The sequence below is a fragment of the Bison bison genome, unplaced genomic scaffold (genome assembly GCF_000754665.1).
Source record: "Bison bison bison isolate TAMUID 2011002044 unplaced genomic scaffold, Bison_UMD1.0 scf7180017864327, whole genome shotgun sequence".
Taxonomy (NCBI): Eukaryota; Metazoa; Chordata; class Mammalia; order Artiodactyla; family Bovidae; genus Bison; species Bison bison.
In genome coordinates this window covers 4,161,750-4,172,463 of record NW_011494899.1, presented here as the reverse complement: position 1 = coordinate 4,172,463, position 10,714 = coordinate 4,161,750, and the positions used below count along the sequence as shown (strand labels likewise).

General features: G+C 40.6%; 1 protein-coding gene across 1 annotated transcript in view; it reads left to right on the top strand.

The window, feature by feature from the left end:
• LOC104998297 (chromosome unknown open reading frame, human C12orf75) overlaps positions 1-3,653 on the top strand; it is a 72,614-nt gene extending 68,961 nt beyond the window's left edge. Inside the window, exon 7 of the mRNA XM_010853389.1 lies at positions 2,786-3,653. The gene's annotated coding sequence lies outside the window, so the exon portion shown is untranslated. The remainder of the gene's footprint in view (positions 1-2,785) is intronic.
• The last annotated feature ends 7,061 nt before the right edge of the window (positions 3,654-10,714 follow it).

The window sequence follows — 10,714 nt, the reverse complement described above, 5'->3', positions numbered from 1 at the left end:
ATCAGGGTCTTTTCAAATGAGTCAGTTCTTTGCATCAGGTGGCCAAAGTATTGGAGTTTCAGCTTCAGTATCAGTCCTTCCAATGAATATTCAGGACTGATTTCCTTTAGGATGGACTGGTTGGGTCTCCTTGCAGTCCAAAGGGCTCTCAAGAGTCTTCTCCAACACCACAGTTCAAAAGCATCAATTCTTTGGCACTCAGCTTTCTTTATAGTCCAGCTCTCACATCCATACATGACTACTGGAAAAGCCATAGCCTTGACTAGATGGACCTTTGTTGGCAAAGAAATGTCTCTGCTTTTTAATATGCTGTCTAGGTTGGTCAAAACTTTTCTTCCAAGGAGTAAACGTCTTTTAATTTCAGCAGTCAGCATCTGCAGTGATTTTGGAGCCCCAAAAAATAAAGTCTGCCACTGTTTCCACTGTTTCCCCATCTATTTGCCATGAGTGATGGGCCTGGATGCCATGATCTTAGTTTTCTGAATGTTGAGCTTTAAGCTAACTTTTTCACTCTCTTCTTTCACTGTCATCAAGGAGCTCTTTAGTTCTTCTTTGCTTTCTGCCATAAGGGTGGTGTCATCTGCATATCTGAAGTTATTGATATTTCTCCTGGTAATCTTGATTCTAGCCTGTGCTTCATCCAGCCCAGCGTTTCTCATGATGTACTCTGCATATAAGTTAAATAAGCAGGGTGACAACATACAGCCTTGACATATTCCTTTTCCTATTTGGAACCAGTCTGTTGTTCCATGTCCAGTTCTAACTGTTGCTTCCTGACCTGCATACAGATTCCTCAAGAGGCAGGTCAGGTGGTCTGGTATTCCCATCTCTTTAAGAATTTTCCACAGTTTGTTGTGATCCACACAGTCAAAGGCTTTGGCATAGTCAATAAAGCAGAAATAGATGTTTTTCTAGAACTCTCTTGCTTTTTCGATGATCCAGCAGATGTTGGCAATTTGATCTCTGGTTCCTTTGCCTTTTCTGAAACCAGCTTGAACATCTGGAAGTTCATGGTTCACGTACTGTTGAAGCCTGGCTTGGAGAACTTTGAGCATTACTATGCAGAGTACATCATATCAAATGCTGGGCTGGATGAAGCACACGCTGGAATCAAGATTGCTGAGAGAAATATCAATAACCTCAGATATGCAGATGATACCATCCTTAGGGCAGAAAGCGAAGAGGAACTAAAGAGCCTCTTGATGAAGGTGAAAGAAGAGAGAGAAAAAGCTGGCTTAAAACAGCGTTCAAAAAACAATGATCATGGCATCCAGTCCCATCACTTCATGGCAAATAGATGGGGAAACAATGGAAACAGTGACAGACTTTATTTTTGGGGGCTCCAAAATCACTGCAGATGGTGACTGAAGCCACGAAATTAAAAGGTGCTTGCTTCTTGGAAGAAAAGCTATGACTAACCTAGACAGCATATTAAAAAGCAGACATTACTTTGTCATCAAAGGTCCATGTAGAAAAAGCTATGGTTTTTCCAGTGGTCATGTATGGATGTGAGAGTTGGACTATAAAAAAAGTTGAGCACCAAATAATTGGCGCTTTTGAACTATCATTTTGGAGAAGACTCTTGAGAGTCTTTTGGACTGCAAGGAAGTCATACCAGTCCATCCTAAATGAAATCAGTCCTGAATATTCACTAGAAGGACTGATGTTGAAACTGAAGCTCCAGTACTTTGGCCACTTGACATGAAGAGCTGACTCATTGGAAAAGACTCTGATGCTGGGGAAGATTGAAGGCAGGAGGAGAAGGGAACGACAGAGAATGAGATGGTTGGATGGCATCACTGACTCAATGTACATGAGTTTGAGCAAGCTCCGGGAGATGGTGAAGGACAGGGAAGCCTGACGTCCTGCAGTCCATGGGATTGCTGAAGTCAGACGCGACTGAGCGACTAAACAACATATGTGTAAAATCTTAGTGTCCCAAGTTCACAGTCAAATTGGTTACTTTGTGAAGCTAGTGGCTCAAATCGTAAAGAATTTGCCTGCAATGCAGGAGACCCAGGTTCAATCCCTTGGTTGGGAAGATCCCCTGAAGAAGGAACTGGCAACCCACTCCAGTATTCTTGCCTAGAGAATTTCAAGGGCAGAGGAGCCTGGTGGGCTACAGTCCATGGGTTGCAAAGAGATTTGGACATGACTGAGCGACGGACACTTTCATAATCTCTTAAAATTGGCTGTATCTCCAGATGTGTAGTTTCTTCTACAGATGACCCAAGGGTGGAAGTTTTGCCCGTTTAGATGTATGGAGTGCTGCCAGTGCAGTAATGCTTCTCAAATGCCAGTGGATGGGCTTGCTGCATCAGATCCCCAGGGAGATAATGTGGATAGCTCGCCCCCTTCCAGGAGGGTCTGACTGAGCAGGAAAGGAGTGGGGTTGTGGCTGAACAATCTGTATCTTCGTGCTGTTGATGGGTAACTAGGTTTGGGCATCATCCCATTGGTGTATTGGGCTGGCCAAAGAGTTCAATTCATAAGATGTTGTGAAGAAACTCAGAGGAACTTTTTGACCAACCAATAGTTTAGTTATAAGTTGAAAAGTCTCTTTGTCCATCCACCTTTGTCTCTATATAAGTGTCATCAGTGCTTCCCCCTATGCTGGCCACATTTTCATTCTCAGATCGATGTTAAACGGATGTTGAATGTGTGTTTTACTGAAGAGAAAATCTGAATAATTTGCAGGCTTAATGCTGATGTATTTTTATCTAAGTGTTGCCTTTCATGCTTCCTAATAACTCTTTCCCCTTTTTTTTGTTTGTTACCCTCATAGCCTGTTCATCAAGATCTGGATGAAATTTTTCCTTCATGGGATTTTGTAATGTGCACAGACATTTCCAAGGAAATTCTAAACAGTCGCCACCCCTCCCCCCAAATTCTTAGTTGGTAGTTGAAACCACGGGTACATACTGAATGTTGTGGTACTAGAAGGGAATTGGTTAAACAACATGCTTGGATATGGAACTTTCTGTGATCCACCTGCAGAAGACAAACTTATGAAGGGTTCTTGCCCAGCCGGTCGCTGTGTCCCTGCTGTGTTCTCACCTGAACATCCCCACAGCTCATGAAGATCATGTCTTTTCACTGATGCTTTTTTGATAGTTTTTATAAATTAAAATCCTTCATCTATTTATAACTTAAAATAATAAGGCACTATCAACGAGTTACCCAAAGTAATATATTTGTCTGTTATTTTTCACTATTTCTACTTCATGTTGATTTTTAGCTGTAAAATTGATTAAATTGATAACTTCCTGCTATCTCCCTTTTTTACTATTGGTTTTCAGCTTTATTTAAATGTCAAAGGAGTTTCTTTATTGGGAACAACACATTACATGGCAATACTTCAACTGCTGAGGTTTGCATGCCGTACGTACATTTCAATTAACTTCTTCTTTTCTTTAGTTAAAGGCTTATGTAACTACAAGTACTTCATAGCCATCAAGTCTCCCATTCTACTTGTGTGTGATCAAAGCATCTTATCATGTTAATTCTGTACTGTTTTCAAGGACTTGTCACTGATGGTTAGTGGGATATTTGGAAAGTTCTTAATTTGATAACGACCTTGTGTATCCACTTAATACTGCAATGTAAATCACTCAATTGTATTTCAACAATTAAAACATTTTTATCCCTCTTTACCTGGATTTCTTCATTATTTTCTAGAAGAACACTTTCAAATAAGTCACATGTTGTGATATGTAGATACAATATATCAGTATAAAAATAATAATGTATAAATGGATTGCTATGAAAAGAACAAAATCTTTCACAAGAAAATCATTACCTTATGTATTCCATACAACTATCATAGGGACTTCAAATGGATTTGAAAAACAAACAAACTGAAGATTAGAATCACTGAGAAATGATTATGGTACGTGTACTCCTGTCCCATATCCACACATCCATAATGGCATTTGGGTGAAATATCATGTTTATCCCATAGAGATAACAGATAGATTAACTTTTGAAAACTTTTAATTTTGAAATAAATTTAGATTTAAAGAGGAGTGTAAGGATGGTACAGAGAGTTCTTAAATGCCATTCTCTAGCTTTCCTTAATGTTAACATCTTACATAAACATACTATATTTGTCAAAACTGAGAAATTAAACATTGGTGTAATGCTATAGACTAAACTACAGGCTCTCATTGGATTCCATTAGCTGTTCTGTTAGCATCCTTTTTCTGTTCAGGGTCCAACTTGAAATTCCACTGCATTCTTTTTTTTTTTAAATTATTTGTTTGGTCACACCAGGTCTAGGTTGTGGCCTGTGGGATCTAGTTCCCTGACCAGGAGTGGGACCCAGGCCGCCTGCATTGGAAGCATGGAGTCTTAGCCACCACACCACCAGGGAAGCCCCAAATTCCACTTCATTCTGTTGCATTTGTCATCCTGACTCTCCTCTTCCTGGTGTTTTCTCAGAATTTCCTTATTTTTCATGACTTGAGACTTTTGAAGCCTACATATTTTAAGTATTTTCCTCAGTCTGGATTTCTCTGATGTTTTCTTATGGATGGGGGTTATAAATTTGAGGGGAATTCCACAGAGATGAAGAGCCCCCTTCAGCACATCATAATATCTTATGACTTCAACATAATTTGTTATTGGTGATATTAACTATGATCATTTGGATAGGAGCATCTGTCAGGTTTCTCCACCGTAAGGTGTCTTGTGTTCTGTTTCCATTCTCTGTTCCTTATAAGTGAGTCAGACGTTTAGACCACACTCAATAAAAGAAAGTGAAAGTTTAGTTGCTCAGTTGTGTCCAACTCTGTGACCTCATGGACTGTAGACTACAGGCTCCTCCATCCATGGGATTTTCCAGGCAAGAGTATTGGAGTACTCTTGCCCTTGCCTTCTCCAGAGGATCTTCCCGACCCAGGGATCGAACCCGGGTCTCCCACATTGTAGGCATATACCATCTGAGCCACCAGGGAAGTTTGACCACATTCAAAGGAGAGGGGAATTAAGCTCAACATCCTGGAGAAAAGAGTGTCAAGGAATTTTTGAGAAGCATTACGTATTACTTGCCATAAAAAAATGAAATCTTGCCATTTGTGACAACATGAATGAACTTATTTATGTTAAGTGAAATAAGTCAGACAGAGAAAGACAAATACTATATGATTTCACTTATATGTGGAATTTAAAAAACAAAACGAATGACTAACAGAAACAGTCATGCAAACAGCTGTTTGCCAGAGGGGAGGATGGGGGAAGGAATGAATAGGTGAAGGAGATTAAGAGATATAAACTTCCAGTTACAAAATAAATGAGTCATGGGGATAAAATGTACAGTGTGGGGAATACAGTCCATAATAACGTAGTATCTTTGGTGATAGATGGTAACTAGACTTCCGTGGTGATCATTTTGAAATGTATAGACATATCAAGTCATTATGTTGTGCACCAGAGTTTACAAAAGAGGTCAAATATACCTCAATTAAAAAGTAAAGCAAAAGGGAAGGAAAAGGAAAAACCCACGGTAATTATTAAGTATTTGGGGGGAGACACTTTGAGACTCTGAACATGTCCTGTTTTTAAAGACTTGCCCACCAATTTTAGCATTCATCCTTGGACCCTGCTGGCAGCATATACTGTGGCTTCCAGTGCTTATGTTCTACTTCCCTTGTTCCTGCACCTGTGTTACTTGGAATCCTTCTCTGAAGAATACTTGTCTCTTCTCCCACATCTGCCTTCCCAGGTGACTCAGTGGTAAAGAATCCATCTACAATGCAGGAGAGGCAGGAGACTTGGGTTTGATCCCTGGGTCAGGAAGATCCGCCTGAGGAGGAAATGGCAATCCACTCCAGCGTTCTTGCTGGGAAATCCCATGGACAGAAGAGCCTGGCAGGCTACAGTCCATGGGGTCACAAAGAGTTGGACATGACTGAGCGGCTGAGCACCCCCCATTTACTTTTTATTCAATTATTTATTTATATCCATAGGACTCATGGATACTACGTTCTTCTTTAGGTTATAGTCTAGCACTATAATGATACCTATTTTATTGCTCACATTGTTCAAGTTTTGCTCATTGGTTGTTTTTCATGTTAGTTCTTGAAAAACCCCATCCTTTGTTCTTCTTAGGTTGACTTTTATTAGCAAGCAAGAACAAAAATCCAATTCAAAAGTTAGTTTAAACACATTCCTAAAACTCCCATCAATTTTATTATAAATGAACAGTATTTTTCATATTATGACAAGTCTTATCATTTTCCTTCAACTAGACATTATTTAAATTTAGAACCTTGTGATTCTTACAAGTTAATAACACCACCCACTTACCTATGTCTTATGTCTGATTACCATTTTTATTAAGTATTGCAAGAATCTTGAGTGAAAGTCTTAGACAAGAGTAATTACTAATGTTAAGAGCTTTCTAAAGCAAGATATTGGAGAAACCTTTCAGTTCAGTTCAGTTGCCCAGTTGTGTCTGACTCTTTGCAACCCCATGGACTGCAGTATGCCAGGCCTCCCTGTCCATCACCAACTCCCGGAGCCTACTCAAACTCATGTCCATTGAGTCGATGATGCCTTCCAACCATCTCATCCTCTGTCCTCCCCTTCTCCTCCTGCCTTCAATCTTTCCCAGCATCAGGGTCTTTTCAAATGAGTCAGTTTTTCGTGTCAGGTGGCCAAAGTATTGGAGTTTCAGCTTCAGCATCAGTCCTTCCAATGAATATTCAGGAGTGTGCCCAAAATTTGAGAGTTAAAAACTCTTCAAACAATGTATTCTGGTTCTTTGTAAGACTGTTACTGAAATGTAATGTATACTGGAGAGATGAGTTTCAGAGAATTTCTGACTAATAAAATTATTTTGATTGGAAAAGATTTCTTAAGAAACTGTCTATGCTAGGAGCATTTATTTCTAGACTTGGTTTTAGGAGACTGCTTGAATTTAGTTTTGGAAAAACTGTTTCAATCTCTGGAATGTAGATGTCTGGTTTTGGCAAGTACAACTTACTTCTGGGGTTTTATGGAAGAGTGGCTTCCTCAATGAACTGAATTCTCAGAAGTGATCTGGAGGAGGCTCTAGGGAGAGGAACAGAATGATAGAAGAGGCTAAGTTAGTACTTGCCTGGAGAATCCCCATGAACAGAGGAGCCTGGCAGGCTCCAGTCCATAGGGTCACAAAGAGTCGGACATGACTGATGCGACTTAGCACTAGCACAAGTTAGTACAACTGGGAGGTTATCTCACTGGGCTTTCCAGTTGGGAAGGGCTTGAAGAGGAAGAGGAGAAGGTTCTGTTTTGCAAATGGGAGCTTTATGTAGTCTTATATCTGTGCTGAAAGTTGTGAAGAATTTCAGGAGTGAAGAGTTATGTAAGGAACTCATTCCCAGGAAGATAGTTTACATTTTCTTAGCTTACTTTTACTTAATGAACATGATAAATCCAAGCAGAACAAAATGATGTGCTTTCCCATAGATTGGTTTCTGATACCCCATTCCGATTCTTAGTTGTTTATTGATCATCACCAATTGAGTTCTTGCTGTGCCCCATATGGATACTAGTCACCGAGGACACTGCTGGAAGACCCAACCCCTGCATCTGGGGCTCTTTAGAATAGTGGGGGAGAGGGCACTGGGTAACCTGTATTAAGCAGAGAGCAACGCCCAGGGGAGCCTGATGGCTTTGGGAGCACAGTGCAGGGGCACCCATGTCAGACTTCTGGCTTAGGATAGATTCCCAGAGTGCAGTTCCCTGTTGAGCCATAAGGGGGAGCACCAGGAAAACAAATATGGGCAGAAGAAGCTAAGAAAGGGTAAAGAACCGCAAACCCGGAGCCCTGAAGACCCTCAGTGTGTCCTGGGAACTGCTGGGAGTTCATCCTGGCTGGGTGGGGGTGGTGGGAATTGCAGGGGAGAGGTGGGGCAGGGTGACTGTGGGAGCTTCATGGGGTGAGGTGGAGCTTCATCTGAAGACTGTGGGAAGCCACTGTGGGGGGAAGCAATTGTGGGGTTTACCTGCTGGGTCCCCCCAGTCACTCACCTAAGGGCCATCAGAAGGCTTCGTCTTTCGTTCTCTTCCAACCCCTGGTTTGTGAGTCTCTCTGTAGAGGCATGACTAATACTTGCAGTTCTAGTTTGTGAAGATGGGCGTTTCCCATTTAATGGCTAATACAAAAGACTTGGAGTTCTTAGACAGTGCAATTTGTGGAAAACGTTGTTAAACAATAACGTCTATCTCCTACACAAGACATTCCTTCAAGACTAGGAGGGGTGGTTGGCTGTTTAATGCATAAAAACTGACACAGAGAGTCAAGGAAAATAAAGAAACAAAAGTGTATGTTCCAACCAAGACATTCTACTAGGAAGGTCAGAAACATTTCATGGGGCAGGGCCACACCTCCCCCAGCACCAAGTATAACCAGCTGCTTAGTAATTGAGGCCATCCTGTTACTTCACATCCCTCTCCCACTTCTCTTTCCACTAAAGCGATTCATTAAATGAAGACAAACTTCTCTTGCCACCAGTAGAGTCTGTAACACTAGAGGATGAGATGGTTAGATAGCATCACTGACTCAATGGACATGAGTTTGAGCAAACTCTGGGAGATAGTGAAGGATAAGGGAACCTGGCATGCTGCAGTCTATGGGGTCGCAAAGTGTCAGACACAACTTACCAACTGAACAACAACAACAGAGTCTGTAACTACATGTTACATGATAATTTAGCACTTCTTTTATCTATTTTGCTTATTCCATAAATATTTAATGTTAAAGTGCTGCAGACTCCCTAGGAGGCAGGCATCTTGTATATTCTTTTCTATTCTTCTTAGAATTGAGTCTAAGGGATCTACTATGAAAAAATGACTTTGTATTGATATGAAAGCAAGAGAATTTGTGACTCTCAGACAGGGTGTGTTTTCTCTAGAGCAGTAGTATCTTTGGGACAGATTTAAGGCCTTTGGTAAATCATCTGGCTGTTTCTGTGCCTTGAAAAATTTCAGTAAATAGGACAAAATCTATTCTAGTTTTCTTCTAAGATTGTTATTAGAAGGATTCATTAATTCACTGATTCATTCATCCAACAATTATTTTCTGAGAGTCTAGGTCTGGCATTTATTTTTTAAAAAATGTAACAAATTTTATCTTTTTACTCATCCTGTGGATGTGTATTTTTTAAAATTAATGTATTTGGCTGTGTCGGGTCTTAGTTGTGGCACTGGGGATCACTGTGACCAGCAGGATCTTTCGTTACAGCACGTGGACTCTGTAGTTGCGGCAAGCAGGTTAAGTTGCTCCAAGGCATGTGGGATCTTAGTTCCTCATCCAGGGATTGAACCTGTGTCCCCTGAATTGGAAGATGTATTCATAACCACTGGACTGCCAGGGAAGTCCCTACTCAAAGTGTGAAAGGGTTAGCCATTCAGTCATGTCTGACTCTTTGTGACCCCACAGACTGAAGCCTGCCAGGCTCCTCCATCCCATGGGATTTTCCAGGCAAGAACACTGGAGCGGGTTGCCATTTCCTTCTCCAGGGGATTTTCCCCACCCAGAGATAGAACCTGTGTCTTCCACATTTGCAGGCAGACTCTTTACCATCTGAACTACCTATCAGAATACCTCTATCTCATCTAATTCATTAGGAAGTTTTTATTTTTTTTTTTATTTCTTTAATTTTTATTAATTTTTTTCTGGCCATGCTGGGACTTCTTTGTAGAGTGTGGGCTTTCTCTAGTTGTGGAGCTTGGGCTTAGTTGCCCCACAGCATGTGGGATTTTAGTTTCCTGACCAGGGGATCAAACCCCTGCATTGGAAGGTAGATTCTTAACCACTGTACCACCAGGGAAGTCCCACTGCCCTTTTGCTAGGAACAATCACTAGCTGGAGACCTGGCATTATTTTAGGCATTGGAGATGCAACAGTGAGCCAATCAGACAAAAGTCCTTGATATCAGGTTTATGTTTTACATGAGGAGATGCACTAAGTGAATAAATATTATATATGTGTTACAGTAATAAGTTCTATGGGGGAAAACTAAGCCAGAAAAGGGAATAGAGAGCTAGTTGGGCAGGTGGGTTTGCAATTTTAATCTTGAATAGGAAGATCAGGGAATTACTCACTAAAAAGACATTTGAAGGCAAAGAACTGAAGGAGAAGTAGCTACCCATGTGGGTTCCAGCAGAACATTTTAAGAAGTGGCAAGCTAAAATACCTCATGCAAAAATATGTCTAGAATATTTAAAGAAGAGTGAAGAATTCAGTGTGGTTGAAAAAGGATATGGCAAATGGGAGAGTTGTTGGAAAGGTTAGAGGGTCATGGGGGTGGGGTATTTTGGAGAAAGACCAGGACCATTATAGACTTTTAATTCTTTAAAATGTACTTTAAAATAAAAATTGTATATATTTATTGTGTTCAACATGACTTGATATACATAGTGAAATGATTACTACAGTCAAACCAACACATTATTTCCCATATGTGTCTGTGATGAGTTCACTTGAGATCTACTTCCTTAGCATATTTCCATTATTCAATACAGTATTATTAACTATAGCCATCATGCTGAGCCTTGGCTCTTTAGACTTGTTCATCCCACATAATTGCAACTTTTTACCCTCTGACTAGCATCTTCCCATTTCTCTCACTCTCCGAAACCCTGGTACCCACTATTCTACTCTCTGTTTCTATGAATTAATTTCTTTATAAAAATTTTTACTCACAAGTGTGATCAGACAATATTTCTC